Genomic DNA, 22,902 nt, shown 5'->3' on the forward strand with positions numbered 1-22,902 from the left:
TGAATATGTATAGTAAATATGTATATCTACGTGTGTGCGTGTGCATACATATATATAAAATTAAATAAAAATAAAATATACAGAGGTCGTAATTGATTATTTTAATTGAAAAACGTGTTTGAGGCTTTTGGAAATATTAATATCTTATCTGAAATGCAAACTGTAGTCCTTTAGATACAGTCATTGTTTACATAGAGTACATGATTAGGTTTATGTTTTGCAGTGGGATTGCGTAATGTTCTCCCGCTAGGTGGCAGCCAAGCTTTGCTCAGTGGTTTCTTGATTGTATTTTTCTTTTTCTCAATGAGCTCATCCATGTGCCAGTAATAAGTGGCACATGCCTTCTATCAAGAAAGAGAAGGCAACCCTTGGACAATCCATAGCCAAGACTAATTTTAGCACAACCTTCCTGACTAAGTGGATCCACTTTTTTTGTAAAGTTTTTAAAGTTTCTTTAAAAAGCGAGGTTTGTCTTACTGGAGAAAATGTTCTGCAATACAGTGTCACAGACTCACATTGGCTACCGGCTCTGGGAAGTCATAATGACTCAATACGGGCCTGAGACTGACTTTTATAAAAAATAACATAACTTCTTCTTGTTTTCTTTCTCTTTTTGTTTTCCGTCATGCATAAAGACGCCTGTCAAATCACACTTATTGCGGTATTAAACGTTGAAACCACTCAGTTTATCACACAGCGCCCCTAGTGGTCTGAGCCTGCCTCGCCCTGCCATCACAGGGCTGCAGCAGAGTGCACAGCTGTGGACGGCGGGTCTGCAGCGAGTCCTGCATCTGTCTCTGAGCCCGCATAACTTCCCTCACCGTGAATCCTGTGATGACCCAAAGGTGAGAGGTAAGCTCGAGCTTCCATTAACATTTTTTTCTTTTTTTGTTCCATTTTTAAACTTTATTTCATAGACAAGCTCGTGGAATTCATCAGCCCGTCTGTCGTTAATGCGTTGAACGAATTAGCGCCGAACTCCATTTACAAATGTCTGTGAAGGTTCTCAGTCATCCAGGTCATCGTAGTCAAAGGAGCTCAGAACTGAAGAAGCTTCTCGGATGAGAGGTGAAACGTCTTCAAGTAAACTTAAAGAAGTCCAGACGCTTTTCTTTGCAAGCTCCTTTGACTCCATTTACAAATGTAAAATTTGTATTGGCGGGCTGCCTGGAAAGCTGGAAAGCATATTTCAGTTTAAAACCGTGAAGTATCGTTTAGTTGGAGTTCCCCCAAAAATTCGGCTCTAATATTTTATTATTTAAATCACAGGTTGGAAGCATTAAGTACTAAAGCTTTGAAGTTGACAGTTTGATGAAATTATTTGTTCTGTAAGTCAGAACTTCTTAACACTGCATCACGTGCTGTGAATGCATTTTAATATCTTTAGAAAGATTAGGACGCCAGTAAAATTAGACAGTGTCGTGGGTGCAGGATTTATTTTTAACCGGTTAACCAAACTTTAGAAGTAGACTACATTCCTGGCTGACTGATGTGCAACAGTAAAGCTTCAGTGACTGTACTGCAAGTGGATAACATGATGGATTGGCTTCACATCAGCCCGTAATTTTCCTCCAGGTGTTCAGTCAGTATACACCTCGGACTGTGAACCTGGTGCCTGTAGATGATATAGTGAGTGAATATTTTCCTTTTAGGACACTGACAAATGGGTTTTGCTTCAGAGTGTATCCAGCCTTCTGAAAGTAGTTGATTTGTACAAAAGTACCTGCCAAACAAACTGCAGACAACTGCAAACCACTGCAAAAATACATTAAAACAACTTTTGTAGCACCGTCTTGGGAGGAGAGCACACCATGACTTCCGTCTTGCCTGCACTATTGCTGTTGTTGTTGTTGTTGCTGTCATTGAAGATGGGGCAGAAACACAAGGTGGTTATTGTATTGTTATTGTTATAAGGTTAGGTTATAGGACTGCTTTTTTTAAATTTGCACAATATCTCTAAAACTTCTGTTTCAGAGTGATGCTGAAAAACTTGTTCATGTGCCTGATTCTGCCAATGGTTTCTTACTGTTAAAAGGGAGTTTTATCTTCCCACTGTCACCAAGTGTTTGCTCCTAGGGGGTTGTCTGATTGTTGGGGTTTTCTCTGTATTATTGTAGGGTCTTTACCTTACAATACAAAGCACCTTGAGGCAACTGTTGTTGTGATTTGGCGCTATGAATAAAACTGAATTGAACTGAATTGAATAAAAAGAGATCCATGTGACAGAAGAAGGAAAAAAGGCCGAGAACTTAACAGATATTTCCTTCAGACAGACTGTTCAGACTCTAAGTTTACCATACTTTAACTGGTAAACATGAACGTGCTGCTATCATTATTATGATTATTCCTCGGTTAAATGTGTGACTGACAGCAGGCAGCGGAGTCAAACATGTCAAATCTATGACAAGCTTTACAGTTAGACTGTGCAGGAAGTATTAAATGTGTTTATTGCTATATAATACTCAAATAAATAACAGTTTTAGTTGCTAATTAATTTTTCTTTCTGCCTCAGCACTAAATAGAGACAGGGCTTTTCAGAGCCCTGACTATATGCAACAGCCCTTCTGCTGCTAATGTATAACCCCTGAAATGGAAGTGGCATTCAGTCATTAAACTGGATCCCTGAATGTGTTACCCACAGACCTCCACAGTGTCATGAGGTTGGGCTGGAGTGGAAAAAGAGCAAATGAGCAAGTTTATTCCCGAGGCCCTGATGGACAGACTGAGACTGTGTCTGTGTGCCTAACCTTTATTTATTTAAAAAACCTTGGTAAAAATCTCTGCATTTTGTGCCTTGCATTGTAGGACAATGGTGGTAATTATGAGGAAGAGCAGAAAATTTTCTGGAAATGAAAAGCAGCTTCCTTCGGATGGCATGTGAATTTTGGTAAGAGATTTCATGCCGCTGTGCGAGATGCTTACCCTCCCGAAGTTTACCCGATAAATAGCAAAAAAAAGTTTGCAGCTGCTAAAACCATCTCTCATTTTTGCATTTCTATTTCTGCACAAGTAAATAAACAAGATATGAAGAGTAAACATGATATTTTAAAAGCTGCCAGACTCTAGTTTTGACAGAACAAGACCAGCTGCATGCTAATATAGGTTGGACCCAAACACTACTTATGCTAATCTACATGTTTGAGATCTGATTTTAGCAAATTTCCCAGAATGTTGCTCAGTGACTCACCGTAAGTGTCTGTGGGTTTCTTCTCTAACCTCTAAACTGGACCTAGCCCCTGTTTCTTCTTGTGTGTGTGAGTCTTTTTTTATAGCTCCAGTAGAAAGGTAAACCTTAGTGACTGCAGGGTTTTCAAAAATCAACACAGCCAATGTTTAAAGCGGAACGAACTGAATGTTTGAAGTGTTTAACATCAATATTTCTTTGTGACACGCAGACGTGCTTCACAGTGGAGCCCTATGTGCTGCACAAGGAGTCCATTGAAGGTGGTGACGTGGGTGGTGGTGGTGCTGGTTTTGGGGGTTAAGAGTTGTTGGGTTACCACTGTAGCCCTCCTCTGCAGCTGGTCTTTGATTAATGGAGCCCATTGGGGATTGGCTGGTGTGTTTGGATTAATTGATTGTGACAATATTAGAGTGTTGATATTGTGATATTCAGTGCTAATATTTGCTAATAAGTTTGGAGGAAATGTGATCATAGGCAAATTTAGTTTTGCTCCATGATAGATTTCTTATCAACAAAATGGTCAATAAGTTGATTTTGAACATAACTCGCAGTTTAATTGACACTGAAAATAATGCTTTCTAATACCTCAGACAAGCTGCGGGACAGATGTCAGTGTGCATGACTGGAAAATAAGTTTGCTAGTTCAAGTTTGAGCTGCTGAAGTTGATTTTACTGAATGTAACCAACGCCAAGATCTAATTTCCATGAGTTCATCTACAAGTGCCACAAGTCACATAAACACAGGAGTGGATAACGAGTGCATAAAAGCAAACTGATTCAGAAACATAAGTTAAAAAAAGTTTTGTAATATTTAAACAAAAACTTACATTTTCTGAGATTAACTTCGCAAATTCACAAGGAAAAAAAGTCCTGGAGCTGCTCTGATATTAATGTGGTACAAAAATGTAATATTGTCTAATATTATGAAGTTAAAATATGATAAAATAATACAAAATCAATTTGTAAGAAGAGAATCTGAAAATATTCTGAGATTAAAGACACAAAAACATGGAAAAAATAGGTTTTTTATTTTGTTATCGAACCATTTTGCTTGACTTCACAAGCGCAGATGACGCCTCTAAAAGGGGACGTCAGAAAGATTTTGACATGATGATGCCAGAATTTCCAAATATGGGATAAATAAAGTACTTCTAAACTTATGAGCGCATATTTATCCAACAGTAAACAGAGTGGCACTTATATCCTACTCAGTTTGAGCATTCAAAGTCTCATTCACCCAAGCTTTTATCGAACATTCACACACGCACACACACACACACACACTCAGATGGATGCATCTAGGGCAGGGGTGGGCAACTCCAGGCCTCAAGTGCCGGTGTCCTGCATGTTTTAGATATCACCCTGTGTCAACATACCTGAATCAAATCATTAGTTCATTCCCAGGCCTCTGGAGAACTTCAAGACATGTTGAGGAGGTAATTTAGCCGTTTGAATCAGCTGTGTTGGATCAAGGACACATCTAAAACCTGCAGCACTCAAGGCCTGGAGTTGCCTACCCCTGATCTAGGGCAACTTGAGGTTCAGTATCTTGCCCAATGAAGCACATGGATTGTAGTAGTTGGGAATCAGTCCACTGACTTTTGCTCGGTCAACCTGAGCTGCTAGTTGAAGTTTTTGCTGACATAAAATAGTGTGGCGTGGGTGTGGTCTCTGGCCAGCTGCAGAGGAGGGGTGACGCAGTGAGCTCCCGGGGCGGCGCAGGGGCGGGGTGAACAGGTGTGCTGGGATCTGACAGTGATTGTGTCTCTTTATATGTTGGCAGTGACAGTCGGAGGAGGAGGGCGGACGTGACAGCAGAGAGAGAGCTGGAGTGTCTGTGTCCCAGTAAACCACAGTGTTAAATAAAAGTTCTGCTGTCGTCAAATTCGCTCCGGCTTATGTTTCTTGGGTCCAACGTTACAAATAGCCTTACACATTCATAATTAAGAATAGGCATATTCTGAATGGCATAGCGTTTAAAAATTGTATTTAAGGTGACTTACATATGCAACGATTTCAAATTAACAACAGGTTAAATGATTAAATGTTCATCAAAGAGGGTAAAAAGCGAGCAAATATGTGCAAAAATGTTCAAACGTACCACATACTAAACTTTAATATAGCAAATACACTGAGACTAAGATGCTTTTAAAGAATGCTGGGAATCCCAAGCCACTGAAGGCGCTTTGAACCATTATATTCAAGGTGATACAGAAGTTCATATTCAGTTGTTTAGCTGACAGTTTGTTGGCTGTCTTTTAGCCCCCACCCAAAGCCCACTGTCCTCTATAATGTTCCGAGCTGGTTGTTTTTCACCGGTGCTGCTTCGGCTTGCGCTGAGGGCTCCCCTGCCGCCTCACCGTGCCTGCAATCTTTCAGCCTCAGCGCTGACAGGAGGGGCAGCAAAAACACAGCCGGAGGAGGTCATCCTGAAGTTTGCACAGGAGCGAGCCATTCATCCTCTCAGGGGGTGGGGTGGTGGTGGTGGTAGTGGTGGGGGGTTTGGTTCTCCGCTGTGGTGAGACTGAGGCTGGGAGAGATGAATATCCTGCCCTGTTAAAGTTGGGGATGAGACTGGACAGTGTTATTTGTCTCTTAGGCTCCGCCGGGCGCACGAGAAGCTAAACGAGCCTGTCGTTTTTCAGTGTGTTTGATTTATCGGTGCCATTAATTTCTGAACAGGAGGTCACCCCTTCGCCTTATCAGATTGGCAGCCACTTGTACAGCCGTGCCTGGCTGCTGTCTCTGTCAACAGTGTGAGGAGCTGTCATATTTCCTGCTTGCTGGCTTGATAGAGCGTCCGCGCAGAGCTGGTAAAGCACTGCGCAGATATGATGGTGTGCATCCATAGGAGAGCTATTTGATCTTGGTCCGTCATACAGCCCGCTGATCAGGCTCATTACAGCCAGAAGATTTCTGTATTTATCATTTTAACGACAGAAACAGTATTTGCGATCATTTATGCCTTTTTGCATTCCATTTATTAGTCCTTAAATTTCATGATGTACTTAGATATGCCCAGAATTTTTATGGTGGGTGGGTTTCAGCCTTTCCTGTACTCAGCAGTGGTCAGTGGCAGCACGGTGCAAGCTGTCCATAGCATGCCAGCAGCTGTGTTCGCTTGCTTAAGCAAATATCACACATGTATAAGGAAGCAAAAAAACTTTCAGGAATGACAGAAAGAATGTGATTTTGCTTCTAAGTTTGAAGGAACCTGTACGGGCGAAGATCATAAAGCACACAGCGGTGGAGAGTGGAACATCAAAGATATTAGATGTAAATTAATACAACAGAAAGATTGGATTGCATTGCCATTTCTAAGGTTGTAATTTAAAGACGCCGCGTGTTGAAATGGAAAATGTATATTTTATTTCCTGCACTGGATGTAGATTTCTGCATTTTAATTCAAACAAATACCCTTACCTCTTTTTATTTCTTCGAGTATTTCCCAGTAAAGACACAAGCAAATACACACACACACACACACACACACACACACACACACACACACACACGCAGCATACTAATTTTCCCCATTCAAAAATGCCATTAAAATGCCAGGATCTCTCAAATATATTGAGTCTCATATCACCGAGAAGCCTCAGTCTCTCTAGATGCAACATATTTACAATTCTTCCCATCCAAAGCTCAAATGCGAGTGCAGAGTCTTTTTTTTCCACCCGACTGCCGTACTATTAACTTTCTTGCAATTGCCATTCCAAAGTGGATTGCAATCTGTTCATACTTATTAACACACGTCAAATCACTGGTCACCCCAAGGATAGCTGTAAATGCGTCTGGTTCCCAGCTCTTTCCAAATGCTTCAGAGTAACAGTAAAAATGCTCTTCCAATAACTACATGACCAGAAAGAATGAGTCAAATTACCAGTGGTTGCATTGATGACAGACAGGTGGAATATCAGGGGAGAGAGTGTGTAGCTGATAGTCTATGGCAGGGGTGTCGAACTCCAGGCCTCGAGGGCCGGTGTCCTGCAGGTTTTAGATCTCACCCTGGGTCAACACACCTGAATCACATGATTAGTTAATTACCAGGCCTCTGGAGAACTTCAAGACATTTTGAGGAGGTCATTTAGCCATTTGAATCAGCTGTGATGGATCAAGGACACATCTAAAACCTGCAGGACACCGGCCCTCGAGGCTGGAGTTCAACACCTGTGGTCTATGGTAATGTAATAAATTGTATAAGCCTGTATCTCGTATTAAGTGAACAGTTATGTATACTCTCCGGTAGGGCAGGGCAATATGGCCAAAAATATTTATCATGATATATATTTAAAAATTTGCGATAACAATATAACTGACGATATAATTGACTTCTCTTTCCACATGGTGAATGAGCATCATATCCCTGGCTAAACAATGCATCACTGCATTAGTTAGTTCCTCCCAGCGTTTGCTACTTTTGTTATTAGAGATGCAGTAGGACTGGGCGATATGACCCAAAATTCATATCTCGATATTCTTTAGCTGGATGGCGATATACGATATATATCTCGATATTTTTTAAAGCCATAAAGTAAGAACAAAAAGAGAGTTCTTAGTCAAAGCTGTGTCCCAGGTTTCACACAGGCACATTTATTAACTTACAGCGTAGATGTACAAGAAAAAATTACTCAGAAATAAATTATCAGCATTTATTAAATAATAATGCTCCATAAATAAAATAAAACAATGTTGTTCTTGTGCATAACAAAAAGCTCACAATTGTGCAGTCAAAATGTAAACTAACAGACGCTGAGCATAATAACAAGCAGCTGCTCTGTTCCCAGGTTCTACTGTGTGACTGACAGCCTGGCGTTTGAGATCCTCTTTGTAACCGTGTCTCTTACAGGTGCCATTTATGGTCCTTATACACACAGTACGGTAATATTACGTTGAAGTAGAGTACGTATCACTCCGCGAGGCTCCTCGGTAGCCGCAATGCTCCAACAATCCTTTAAGCAGTGCAGCTTCGTAGCTTAGCAAAGTCGTACCAAAACACTTTTTGAAAGATTTCTGAGCGCTGTGTACCACATAAAATCGGTTCGCGGTCAGTAAGCACAACCAGAATTCATACATAAGGCACACTGTCGACTTTTTGAGAAAATGAAAGGATTTTAGGCGCCAACGCGTTAGCCCGGTTAGCTCGTTGACGCCGTGCAGTCCCACGCACGGGGCGATCCGCGGTAACTCGTTAACAGAGATTTGCCCCGTTAATGCAGTTATGGCGTTAACATCACGCTGACAGCACTAAAATAGTAATCTCCAAATGTTTTCTTTTTACCGACCAGCTCCTCTGTGATAGCTGCCTTGTCCATTTTGTCGTTGCCTGCAGGTGAAGCGATGGGGGCGGAGGAGCTGTGTTCAGTGAAGGAGAGAGGCGAGGCAGAGTAACGTTGCGTAGAGACACAGTGGACGAAAGAGAGGAAAACTTGCGGCTTCACAAGTATAGTTATAACGTAACGTAGACTATATCAATATAAATGATATTGTCACATCTCATATCTCGTATAAAAATATATCGATATATTTAAAAACTCGATATATTGCCCAGTCCTAGCGTGCAGCTATTTAAAGCTACGCCGATTGCTTGTTGAGTCAGCTTCTTTGGTCTCACCACCGCGCTAGTTGAAGCGGACGTTTCTTCACGTGCTTTAACAGCTTTGTTGTACTCCAACAAGTGCTTCTGGTTCGAATGATGAAATAGGTTTGTGGTGTTTCCTCCCTTTACCCCGTACGGACCGCTTCCGTGTTCTGCAAAAATTTTTGCTTTGGTGGGTGTCTGACGGATGAAAAGCAAACCAGTTCCACACCACTGAAGTTGCAGCATTTTTACAAACCAATTTTGGTTCATCTGATTCATTCGACAATCCGCTTTCACCCTTCTCATTCTCCGTCACCATGCCTGTTCGCCATGTGCATATAAGCGTATGAAAACAAAGGCACTGCGCATGCACGTTTTACCCATATTCTAGCACGATATTTCATTTTCTTATTGTTGCCTAACATTATACCGGTATTACCGTGAAAGGTATAATATGGCCCAGCCCTACTCTCCGGACATTCCTCCCACTCCTCATTGCTTACTTCCATGTTCATTTGATCTGCCAAAGGCATGTGTAATTACCAGGTATCCACTAGTGATACTCTGGTATTGATCTGATACTGTCTAACTAACAAAAAAGGTTCAGATATTTTTCACAGAGTGTGTTCGGGGTATGATAAGCATCAATCTAATCGCACTGGTATCAATCTGGTACCAGTGACAACAAGATACCAGTGGTATCGACTAGGGCTGGGCCATATCATACCGTTCACGGTAATACCGGTGTAATTTTGGGCAACGATAGGAAAATGAAATATCGCGATAGAATATGGGTAAAACGCGCATGCGCAGTGCCTATGTTTACATACGCACATGGCTGTGACGCAGAATGAGAACACCGAAAGCGGATCGTTAAATGAAACGGATGAACCAGAATTGGTTTGTAAAAATGCTGCAGCTTCAGTGGTGTGGAACAGGTTTAGCTTTCGTCCGTCAGATACACAACAAAGCACTATTTTTGGTAGCGCATGCTAGCGGGCCGTCGTTATTACCGTGTTTTTTGGAAAATACGGCACACTTAAAATCAATCCTTTGATTTTTCTGAAAATCGACAGTGCCCCTTATAATCCCGTGTGCCTTATGTATGAATTCTGGTTGTGTTTACTGACCTCGAAATGATTTTATGTGGTACACGGCGCTCGAAAATCTGTCAAATGTTTTAGTACGACTTTGCTAAGCTACGAAGCCGCACCGCTTGATGGATTGTCGGAGCATTACAGCTATCGTAGGCAGGAGCCTCGCGGAGTGATACGTACTGTGCTTCAACATAATATTACCGTATTGTGTGTGTATAACCTCTTTTTAAGTTTTGTGGATATTATACATGGTTATGCTGAGGATATGTCGGCCAGTTTCCACTGGAAATGACTTTTGGTTAAACTGTCAGCAAGGAATTTGCACTGTTACGTAACTTTAATGCACATAAAAAACAGCTGCTTGTTTAAGTGAAAATACATTGATGGGGTTTTTTGCACTAATAAAGTTGTGGAGTTGTAAAGTATTTTGTCTAGTGTCAATTATATCGTCAGTTATATCGTTATCGCAAATTTTCAAATGTATATCATGATAAATATTTTTGGTCATATTGCCCTGCTCTAGTATCGACTGTCAATATTTGGATTGATCCACCCGCCTCTAACATCCACTGGATGAAGTTTCTGTAAAGCCTGATGGGAAAACCAGGCTGACTCACAGCTGTCAATATTAAATTTATTCACTGCATCAAGAGTTAAAGAGTTAGACTCATGTTTTCTGACATGATCTCTAATTATTATACAGCTAACACAAAATCCACAGCTAGTTTCTTTAGGGTATTTAAAGTATTCGTATTCAGTTGTAAAGGTACTCGTGCTTGTGTTTGAACTTTTTTGCCCTTAATGGGTCACAGTCAGTTAAATTTATTAGCGGATGTTATCACAGTTTTCTGCTGGGCATCGGGTCTCTCAAGAGGGCAGTCTGAATTTCTTTGTTTAGGCAAACGAAATGTTTGTCTGAACTAATGGAATTTGGTGTTGACTCTGTCTCCTGATTCATTTACACATCGGTGCTACTGCAGCTGTGTTCAACCAACACCAAGTCTTACTTTAGTATCCAGATGATTTCAGATGTAGCTGAGAGCACTTAACCTCTTTTTTGTCTACCTTTGTGCCTGCTGATTAAAGCATTAATAGTTAGTTTGAGAGTGCGTGCATCGCTGTGTTTTAATTCTTAGCACTAACGTTAAAGGTTTTGCCATAAACACAACATTTTCTTTTACTTCAGAATGCTTCTCAGATAGAAGTGAGATTTTCCTATCATCCATTATCTATCTGCTGCTGATTGTTTTTGCCACACTATATAATATAGCAAACCCAGCAACACTTGGTGCGCGTTTAAGGTGGTTTCAAACCATGTTAAAATGCTCAAATTTACAGCAATAAAAGGGCATGTTTTAAATAACTTATCCACCTTCATAACTGAGTTACGGGTGTGGTCACATTGATTGACAGGTGTCCCAGTCAGAGTCTGGAAGTCACACTCCATCTGTCTTGTAACTCAAGCTTCGCTGTTAGCGTTTTGGTAGTACCAGGGACGTGTTAGTCCCTCCCTGTGGTGGCCTTTCTCATGGTTATAAGAGTGTGAAAGAGAAAGCGAAAGTTAAATGTTAAACCACCCCTCCACCTCCACCAAAAAAACCAAATAATTCAGTACACAATCCTTTTTTTATATTGTTTTTTGTCAATTGCCTTTATTTGATAATGATAGTAGAGACAGACAGGAAAGTGAAGAAAGTGGCAGGGCAAAGCTCCACTGGTTGGATTGGAGGTTGCTGCCGTCTGGAAATGGAGCACTTGGTTACTTGCTCACCCTTTATGTGCAGCTTTTTCATCTGATTTCCGTATGTTTTGCTGCTCTCCTCTGCTCGCCGTTTCACCACGTGTATCTCCTCTGCTCCACTGAGCACACATGAAAGAGGGCAAAGGAGAGAAGTGCAACTTATCTATTGAGCACTCCTAGTGTTTTAAGTGCTCAAAAGGGCTTTGAGTGCTCAGTTAAAGGAAAGAAGAGCTATGTAAGTACCAGTCCATTTACCATTGATCACGATGGTGGGCTCACGCACAGCTTTCTCATTGCTTGTTTTGTCCTTTTAATGTATTTTTCCAATACTATCTGGGAATCATGATTTGCACCAGCTTTTGAGTTATTTGTGCTTGTGTGATAAGATGATCGATTGATTTGGCGTATGGCCGCTTTGATCCAAAGCTAGCCCCTTTAGCTCAAGATTAAAGATGTGCCCTTAAATGCCATTTGCTTTAGCTTGAGATTATAGACTGAATAAAACATGCACGTAGCTTCCAAGTCTGAAAAGTGAAGCCAAAGTGGAATCTGCCTTAAAACCAGAGGATAGTGTTTCTGGTTGGTCCACTGCTGAACAAAACATCAAGTACATTTTGTAAATTATGGTTATTACCAGAGCCAGAAAGGAGGTTTATCCCGGGCATGCTCATTGGCTAACGACGTGCCCATCACAAATCAAGCTGCGTTTTCATTTTCACAGTCAGCTTCAAAAAGCTTAAACACTCCCCGCTGTTGTTAATCAACAGGTGACACCACAGTGATGATGTCTATATTTTATATACACTCTATGCTCAAGATGCTAGCTCTGATTATTCTTTAGGACTCATAAAGAGGTGTCGGTCAGCAGTTACTTGGCCTGCTAATCAGCTACTCTCCATCAGTGCATCAGTCTGAGGTGACTATAAGTGAATAACAGGACATGTCGATAAGTCATCAGTCTTAAATGCAGTGCAAAAGCACAGCAATACTGAGCTTGTAATAGGGACAAACCACAACTAATTCAAACGCTCAAGCTGGCTCCCGCCATACTGTGACCTAATTCTTTAACAGAATCTAAAACTGGATCTCACACAGGGCAGAACATCTCTGTCTATCGAGTTAACAGTTTGCTCTGCACAGATAGAAATTCTTTGCCCCCCTCCCTTATTTTCCCCCATCACAAACACACACACACACACACACTCACACACCCCTTTACCTCCCCTCACCTCCCTGCACACTCTCTGGTCAGCGTGCCACTGTGTGCCGATGTGTAACAAGTTCTCCCTCTCTTGTTTTTCATACCTTCCTTTCTCTCTCTCTCTGTCTCTCTGTCTCGCTCTCTCCCACCATGTGAAGCGCCGGGATCTGTGCCACGCTCGTTCATCTGCCGAATCTGTCTGGTGCTGATGGTGAACTAGTAAGTTTATTTTCTTCTGTGTGATATTTGTGCAGCGTGTGTGCGTTGCTTTCACATATCCCATGCGGAAATTGGCTGCATCAGTGCAACTGCTTATTCTTTTGTGTTGTCCTGTCCTTTCTGTCTTTGTGTCTACTTTTTTCTGCCTGTTTTTTTTTTCTGCCTGCCTGTCAGTTTTCGTGTCACTGCAGGCTCATTTCTTCTCTAATCATCTATAATATGACCCTTCACCTACCCCTCCTCTTTTTCCCCCTCGCTCGTCTTCAGCGTACATCACCCTAGCTGTGACTTTGGAGACTACATGTGGGGATGTGTTTGTGTAACGTGTAGTGGATGTTTCCTTTGTTCTGGTTAAAGCATAAGTGCTAAAACTGACAGAGGAATGGGGTGGAGAGAAGCAGGGGAGACAGAGGAAATTCCCAGCCCTGGATCAATACTCCTAGTCTGGGTTATTATGTCTGAATGTGTGTGTGGGTTATTTTTTTTCCACTTCAGCAATGAAGCCTTTCTGAAGCAAAAGCCACATGTTGCACGTGTGCGAGTGTAATGTTCCTGTTTGATGTTTTCCCACAGAGCAGCATGCTTATTTATTTATATTTTTAAAATTGCAAAGAGTCGCCTTTTACTCTTCAATTAATTACTGACATCATGCTGTCATCTAGTTAATCACAGCACCAACAGTTTGCTGATTAATGTCTTCGGGGTGTTTTTTTACACTATGAGCATGATTTATGGAAATTAGTCGTTGGTGGAAAATAGTAGCCATGATCATTTTTTCTGGTGGGTTATAAGGACCAGGTCTTATGAGATTTTTCATGACAGCAGCATCGGTTATGTGCAGTGGATTAGTAATTAAAATGCTCAGACTGTCAGCCACCCAAGAAATTCAAAACCCAAGACAGTCATATTTGGAATGATAATATTAACTCGGTTTGTATTTGCTGTGCACAGTTTTGGGGAGTAAGACATTTACGAGTCATTTTAATCAGTTACTATGAATGAAATTAAAGCTGATAATCAAAATGTTGGTGATTGCAAAATGGATTCATTAGGAATATAGTTTTTTTGGGGCGATCGTGGCTCAAGAGTTGGGTGTTCGTCTTGTAATCGGAAGGTTGCCGGTTCAAGCCCCGGCTCGGACAGTCTCGGTCGTTGTGTCCTTGGGCAAGATACTTCACCTACCGCCTACTGGTGATGGCCAGAGGGGCCGATGGCGCAATATGGCAGCCTCGCTTCTGTCAGTCTGCCCCACGGCAGCTGTGGCTACAACTGTAGCTTGCCTTCACCAGTGTATGAATGTGAGAGTGAATGAATAGTGGAATTGTAAAGCGCTTTATTATTATTAGTAAAGGGCTTATATGTAGAACACAGTAGCCTTGACAATATAGGGCTTTTAGGACCAATATCAGAAGTTGGTGATTTAAAAGTCAGATATAACAGGCAATATTTTTTTCTGTAGGTCACATGAAACACAAACAGATTTCCCTAAAATCATTGTGTAGTTATTTATTTACTCGTTTAGGAGCTCAGCATGTCTCTCTGCAGACTGTAGGGAGCTACAGGCTGCCCGTCTACCTGCAGAGATCGTCTCTTCTCAGATGGAGGCAGTGTCCCAAGTTTGTGGTACAACAAGGGCTACTCTTGCTTGTGCTGTTGTTGTACCATTGGTCAGCCACGGAGAAGAGCAAGGTTATAACGAACAAAGTCAAACCCGTCTTTGATGTTTTTTCACGCTTCTCCTGTCACTCCTTTGGCTTGTCAACCAATCAGCTTTTGACTGACATAGAGTTGAGCTACTCAAGCGTTACACTCTGCCCAACTCTGGTCAGATGATCTGGTTATTGTGTTTGTGGCGTTCCAATCACGTGTGTTACCAACAGGGTAGTTTTCAGAGTGCCCTCTGGTGGACAAACTATGCAACATCAATCCTCATAACATGGTTAAAGTTTCTTATATCTCTTCTTTACTTTACTTCATTTCATTTGTTGGCTAATATCGGCCCATTCATTCAAGACATAATATTAATTTTGTTATTTTACATCTTTTGACCATAAAGGCTGGCTGTCCTTTGGTATTTCATTACAGCATGAAAAAGAATTTTTTGGGGAAAAATTTGAGTGGATTGGGATTTTTATTAGTTTGCCAACATATCGTTGTGCACCATCTGTCATCTACCAGTCAAATCACTAGGCATTGCTTGGAAGAGTCTGACAGTAGTTTGTTTTGACTGCACTTATGGCCATGTCTTGATGCATTCTCAATCATCCAGGAAAGTAAATCTCCAAAAGTTGATTCTGTTCATCCGGACGTAGCGTTTTCGTCACTCATCCAAGTGATTTCTTCAGTCTCAGCTGACTGCAGGTTTCCCCAATCTTATAAACAGTACATTTGCATAATGACTGAAATCAGCCCACTGAAAGAACAATGGCCTGGGAGGTCAGTTCCTTAATCTTAATTATGCAAACAACCACTGATCAAAGACCACTGATCAATGGCCATGAGTACCATTCACAGATAGTTGGGGAATGGCTACAATCACAGCATTGTAAGATGGCGAAAGATGTACCCTTAGGCCCCCTCCTCGATTCAGAGATGGTCTTTCCCCTTTCACGTAAATCAACTTTTGGAGACTTATGGCCATGGTGTCTACAATTCCTACTACTACCAGTACTGTACAAATCTCCTCCAACCAGGCCAGAAATAGTATAATAACAACAACTATAGCACTGTGACCAGCAGTCTGCTTCAGTCCTGGTAGACCTGTTGGGCAAGATTGGTTTTCAGTGCTGGAAGTTCACCAAAAAATGTTCTTTCTGAAATTCTTTCTGAATTTTTTCTATGCCTGAATACTGCTCTTTGTCTACAGATGACTGTTCAGTATGTGAAGGAACTCTTAATACAGATTAGAGAGGTGTGGATTGATCTCTATGATTTGTTTTGGCAGCTGCACTTTGTAATCTAAACCGTGTTAACACTTGAGTTTAAAGTTCATCTTGGCGGATCAGATCAAAAGTGGACAGTGGTCAATACAAATGTAAACAAGCGCTAAGCCTCTTTGTGATCAGATCACTCAGACTATTTGCTGAGACGGTCTGGGGCACATTTGTCCATGAAAAACATTTTGTTTTTTGTTTTCTCACCTAGCCCTTCCTTATTAAGCTGATTTGACATCCAGCAGGAAAATCTGTACACAGAGTTCAACTGGACACCTGGAGGAAAAGATTTTAATACCAAATGTTAAAACACTCATAAAGGATGTGTACAATTTAACACATCGGTGTTGTCTGCGCTCTTATAACATGTGAATTAATGTATTTCTTTTCTTTATGGGAGGACTTTTGTTGAATGCATCCATCTTCTGCCTTCCAAATTCAGGGTGTCCCAGAGGTCAAAGAGCAAGAGGCAGGGTACACCCTGGCCAGCTCACCACTTTGTCACAGGCCTAACACTGACACATTCAAGCCTAGATGTAATTTAGAATCACAAATTAACTTAACATGCAGTTGAATACCCCTGTTGTGCGGTGGTTAGCACTCTTGGCACAGTTTGGCACCTTTGTAAACCATCTCTTCCATATCAAGAGTGTTTGTAGCTTCTGCACAGCTCCTTAAATATTGATTATCAGTCTTGCCTTGAAGTGAAACACAACTACTGTCTTTTAAAAATTTTAGATCAATACAAGCATTAGAGCGGAGCTCCGTCTCTGCATCATCCACTCTGAGATAATCATTAGCAGTCATGCATACTACATGAACTGTTACTAACGTTTTTGCCATTCAGAGCTAAGTAAGTAAAAATACATCTCTTGATAGAGCAGATGGCATTAGGGTTGGCATTAAAGTAGCTATAGGCTGTAATTTAACCGATTATTGATATAAACATCTTGATCAGTGACACCACAACTCTTCAACAACTGCTTAATGGATAAAACTACAAGTTTGATGCATAAAAATGTTAAATAAATTGTTGTTGTGGTACCGTTCAAGCGTAGCTAAGGCCATTGGATGTTTGTTTTTTGTGATTTTTCCATCACCCTGGCTTCGCATTGAAATTCATGTTACAGGGAATGAGCTGTCCAACCAGTAATCTTCAATCATGTCTACTGACAGAGCGGCTCCCTTCAAGTGGGGCAGCGGGTATTGACAGAGAGTGATTGCAGCTGTACGTGTTTGGTTATACATCCCAGTCGTGTCATCTGGCAAAAAAGCAAAGCAAAAGAAATGGAGATCATGATAAGAGGACGGAGGGAGACGGGGAGGAGCGAGGAGAGAGATAGGAAGAGAGGGATCAGTGCAGCTGTGTGCCTCTTTAGGATTCCTGCTCTCTACCTCCTCTTGCCCGGGCCAAACCGGCATCATTAGGTTTGGCAAATTACCCGGGCGGCCATTGTGGCGCAGCCATGGCACGTTAGTGTGTCTTTTAAACTGTGGCTAAACTCAGTCTATTCACTTGTAAAAGAGAGCAGCCATTGGCAGATAGTTGGCAGGTTGCACAGAGAGGCCATTCACCCCGGTAGGAAGGAGCTGAGAACACTGCCTCGGAAATGGTCCTCTCTGAATATTTTGATGGAGGGACTTTGGGTGCCCTCTCAGTGTCCATTTGCTCCAGCTTACAAATATCCATCAACTGACTTCATTGGTAATCAATATCAGTGCTCCTTATAGGTGAGGGCGAGCAGGAGCTGCAGTCAGAAAGAGAATTTTAGCAATTTGATTCAGTGTTGTTTTGATGTTGTCCTTTCTTTCTTTTTTTACTCAAGGAGGAATTTGGAGTTTGGAATCCAGTTTTTTTTTTGTAGTGGGGTGTAGTGGGGTGGGGGGTTGGTGTTCACTCTGTCTTTTCATGATAGTTGGACGCTGTCCAATAACTCGGGTGGAGAGAGTTTAGACAAGAGGCTGATATACAAGGGTCAGATGCTGGACTCCCTCCTTTTATTTTTGATGCCACGCAGGAACAAATTACAGGCTTCTGAATGAAGAAATAATTACTCGTTATTAATTTCGCTGTCATAGAGTTCCTCCGTGAAGAGGACATGTCTGGATTTTAATGAAGCACACTTAACGCGCGCACCCAGTGTTATCGGGTGCTCGGTTTGTAGCTGGTGTGGCGGAAGTGCTAAAAAGCAGTTTCAAGGTCTTCTGTAGTGCGTCTTTTTGTAGGCAGATCACGACATGGATAATTACCTATAATAGCTGTTTTGCAAGAAATGAGGGAAGAGGTTACTCATGCTGACAGAAAAGGAAACGGCCCCTTCACAGTTGCCGAGCTGACGTATTAAAGCTTAATAACCTGCCGGTCACATGGCTCACAAAAGAGGTTCATCCATGCCTTGTTTTTTTACTTAGAGTCAACTCAAGCCCTCGGACCACACTCCATAAAGGGGCCATCTCTTTGGCCTCTATCAGAGTCCTCCTAAGTTCTCTGGGATACGCTTGTTTAGTTCTTCTAAGAGGAAAAAGTCAAAGTGAGCTTGCATGGTTCCTCAAATAGAGGCGGGGGGAAGTTCCATGTTTCTTAAATTTTGCATGAACATCACTGTGAATCACTCTGGCATCAGCAGAAGTAGTTGACACTCAGAGACAGAAAAAAAATCACTATATTCAAGAAATCTCACAAACTTGAAGGAAAAAAAAAAGCAGCAGGGAAAGAGTCCAGAAAGAAAAATGGAGGATTTGACAAAGGCCTCTGCTGTGTGAAGTTTGTACAACTGTGACAAAGTGCTGCAGAGGCACTGCTGCTCTGTCCAAACACTTGTCAGTGTGTCACTACACACATTTCCACTTAAATGTTAAACCAGGGGAGTAACGTCAGCGGCTTCTACTTGTGTAGCTGTAGCGTGTAAGGGGAAGGAGAACAGGGGGGAAAAAGCTTTTTTTTTTATACTTTTCCTGACTTTTCTAAGGAGTCGATGGGTCATTTTTACATTTTCAAACAACCAACAACAAAAGAAAACAAACTGTCTGGCTTCTGAAGACATGACACAGCCTCTTTTTGAAGGTTTGTAATAATACCCTGTGTGGGTCACTTCTGCAAAGATGTTGATCCCCCCCCCAATTGTCATGGCTTACAGGTTGCATTTATACTTTAGTACCTGTTGCAGTAAATGAAAGAAATCTGTCAACACAACACTTTGAGGTTAAATTACTTTACTTAATTGGGGGGAGGGGTGTCTTTATCAGTAGGAAAACTGAAAAAAAAAAAAAGCATAGTCAAAGTCTGAAATTTAGCCTCCTTCACATTTAGAAGGAATTTATTTCCAACATTTTTCACTCTGAACATTGCATGGTCATTCTGAGTATGAGCGGGAGGTCTCTGGGTGAAAATGCCTTGCTGATGTCAGAGGTCAGAGGAGAATAGCCAGACTGCTTTAACCTGAAAGGAAAGCAACAGTAACTCAAATAACCTAGAGCTGCGCGATTGTGATTATCACTATTATTCTGATCGATCTTAAGATTACAGTTTAGTTATTTATCCTTTCATTTTAATGACAGAAATGTTTTAATTGTACTGTCTTGTAAACACTGCTTTCACATCCATGTTCCGCTACGATCCTGCTGATGTACAATACCAAAACTATGTAAATACAATTAACTTTACTAAAACTTAACATGAAATTAAATCAGCAAGGCACTGCATTCATTTTTACATTGTGCTGCACTTCTTGGTTAGTCAGTTAGTTAAAACATCTTCACAAAATCCTATTTTTACTTGACCTGCACTGATGATTGAGTGCATCCTAGAAGCAAAATATAAAGTCTTCCACTCCATTTTTTTCCAAACCATTATGATAGTTTGTGTACAATGTCGGTTTTGCCAATTTAGAAAATTAATTGCATGAGAGGAAAACATCTTTTGTCCACGATGATCCTTCATTACTCACCATGTTTAGTGGACACATATCTTTGGCCAATAAGCATGCGATTGCCTCGATGATTTCAATAGGTCTTTGTGTGCTGGATGGATATGCAGACACGCATACAGGCTCGCTTTTATGGACGCCTGAGTGCACGGCGGATGATTCACTTTTGCAAATATTGCGTTGTTTCTCTTGGCCTTCATGCGTTAATAATCCTGCAGTTTGTGGTGCGTTTTCAAGCAGTTGTAATAAATTATCGTGCAGACGCTGTAACTTATTATTAGTTAACATCACTTGCCCTAAATCCAAAGTATTTCCAAACATGTGATGATTTGCTCTGAGGGACAAGCTCTTGGTCTTCTGCTGTGCCAGACATTTGATTTTTGTTGTGTATCTGTCTGTTAATGTTGCGGTACTCATCTAGACTACAGCAGAAGAAAAGGAAACTGAGGCTACAGTTTGCACGGTCTCACCAGAATTGGACAACGGAAGATTGGAAAAATGTTGCCTGGTCTGCTTTGACATTTGGACGGTAGACTCAAACAAACGAAAGCATGGATCCATCCTTCTATCAGTGCTGTAATGGTGCATGGGCACACTCTAACCGAGCATTGTTTATCCACCACAACCTGTTTGAGTATTGTTGCGGATCATCACTTTATGACCACAGGGTACCCATCTTCTGATGGCTGGAAGCACCTCAAAAGCTCAAATCACCTGTTGAACATGACAATGAGTTCACTGCACATAAATGGCCTTCATAGTCCTGACACACACCAGCTCTCAATCCAGTAGAGCACCTTTTGGATGTGGTCGAATGGGGGATTCCCATCATGGACGTGCAGCCAACAAATATGCAGCACCTGTGTGATGCTGCTGTGTTGATATGGAGCAGAATTCCTGAGGAGTGTTTCCAGCACCTTGTTGAATCTGTGCTGTGAAGAATTAAGTTCTGGAACCAACAGTGGTAAGAGTGTGGCTCCAAGCAAGATATACCGATTAAAGTGGCCTGCATATATCATGATGGATTTTAATATAAGAATCAAACTATCTGTACTGCAGGAAAAGTTCAAGCGCATTTAATAAGCTCTGTATTGACTCTGAGTGCCATTTGGTGTGAATGTGTAAGGGGAATTAGTTTAACCTTTTTTGCCAAGTAAAGCTGTTTTGTTTTTTTTTAGCTTAAGAAACTTCTACAAGTCAAGTGCCGGCAATAAATGTCAAAGTAAATTACAATGGCAGATAAAGAGTCTATATATGGGCACAGATGTGAAAGTGGAAGGTAGCCACGAGCTGATTCTGTTTGCAGGGTTGGTTTACATCGCAGGACGTGATGGACAACAGACCCATCTCCCAGGCTAGTGCTGCTAATGACTCTGAGGCCACTTGTAGTGACTACTTTGGTCAGGAGAAGTTACTTTCAAAGTCACATTTGCTAGTAACGAGCACAATCCTTAACCGCTTGTTTGGATCCATATAGATGCTCACGTGATAACACAGTAAATGTTTAATTGCATTGCTGTGTATCTCCTTTAAATATTTAACAGATGCAATTTCATTCAGTCTTGCCTCAACAAGCTGCAGAACAATCAATACAGTAGTTTGCAACTGTGAAACAATTCCAGAGCAAATCTAATCTACCAAAACATCTAAGTTTAAAAGGCATCCCAATAAAATGAAAAGCATACAGAAAAAATATTCAGCCTTAAATACTGCTGCAAAATTTGAGTACAGGTTACAGTTTAATGTCTTTGTGTGAGGTTTTGGAGTTGCTGCAGGAACATGAAGTTATCTTCATGTTTCAGCAGACGCACAAGCATCTTAGATTTGTAGTGTGTAGTTTTGTCCGCAAGATGTTTTGAATCAGCTTTTGCTGTTGCAGAGGAATCACAGGGAGAGGCACCAGTGAAGTAGGAGAGACAAATTGCCAGGCAGCAGGGGTTTGAGTATACACCTGTCATGCTTAGCTGTGTTGATACAGGGCGGCCCAGTCCTCAGCTTTATTTACTGACATGGCCCTGCCTTAAAATCTTGGCCGTGTTGCTCCAGTGTGGTGGTCACATGTTCACTTTGTGCTCCCAGGGGATTTTTTTTCCCACACAGTCCAAACACAGACCGGTCACATGAATTGCAGACTCTGTGTTTCTAATCCCATCACAAGTTGTTATTTCTTTAAGGTGTTTTTCTATCGCAGCCAGCTACACGAGTGAATGAATGTTCAGACACGCTCCGTCTCTGGGAAAACAGCTCTCTGATTTTATTTTTGAAGCAATTTATTTCCAACTTTCTATAACAAATTCAAAGACTGTAGCTCAGGTCCGTCTGACACTGTCGGGTCCATAATATTACATCGAATCACTCAAGCCACATTTAGAAGCATCACACGACCATCTACTTATTTTATGTGTAACATATGTCCTCTGTACTGATGCGGTCGTTTGCTTACTTCAGATTTCAATTAAATTCAGCTAATCCAATGTTTTTTATATACTGCCAAATCACAACGGTCTCCTTAAGGCGCTTTATATTTATAAGGTAAAGACCCTGAAACAGAAAAAACACCAACAGTCAGACCACCCCATATGAGCAAGCACTTGGCGACAGTGGGAAGGAAAACTACCATTTAAACAGGAAACCTCCTGCAGAACCAGACTCAGGGAGGGGCAGCAATCTGCCCTACCTTTTTTTTTCAGATTATGTTAAATTCATATGACTTATGTTGAAACATTTCAGAAAAAAAAGTATTTTTTGTTTGTTTAGATACAGTATTGAATAAAAGCCTTTAGCCACCCCTCATTTCTACTCATTCCTTTATATTTTTCAGGAAAATTGGGGAAGAGATGCCCTGCTTTACTAAATATTACAGTATACATTTACAGTATATAAGACACAGAAGGAATCTGTACAGTCAATATTTGGTATGGCCACCTTTTGTAGCTGTCAAAATGTTGGTGCAGCAACAGTCTGTAACCTGGCAGTGCAAGGAATATAAGTTTCATTAGCAATGTGTTGTTATAGTT

General features: G+C 41.3%; 1 protein-coding gene across 6 annotated transcripts in view; it reads left to right on the forward strand.

The window, feature by feature from the left end:
• Window positions 1-718: 718 nt before the first annotated feature.
• The window catches only part of LOC146360852 (semaphorin-5B-like), a 47,133-nt gene continuing 24,949 nt past the window's right edge, over window positions 719-22,902 (forward strand). The window contains exons 1-3 of one of the 6 annotated variants that reach the window (XM_084921542.1): window positions 719-852; window positions 2,806-2,887; window positions 12,966-13,026. The gene's annotated coding sequence lies outside the window, so the exon portion shown is untranslated. The remainder of the gene's footprint in view (window positions 853-2,805; window positions 2,888-12,965; window positions 13,027-22,902) is intronic. The other 5 variants (XM_084921543.1, XR_014799433.1, XM_084921541.1 and 2 more) reach the window with 5 other exon arrangements.

Source organism: Perissodus microlepis, chromosome 23, assembly GCF_051167445.1.
Source record: "Perissodus microlepis isolate ML-2025 ecotype Zambia chromosome 23, ASM5116744v1, whole genome shotgun sequence".
Lineage (NCBI taxonomy): Eukaryota > Metazoa > Chordata > Actinopteri > Cichliformes > Cichlidae > Perissodus > Perissodus microlepis.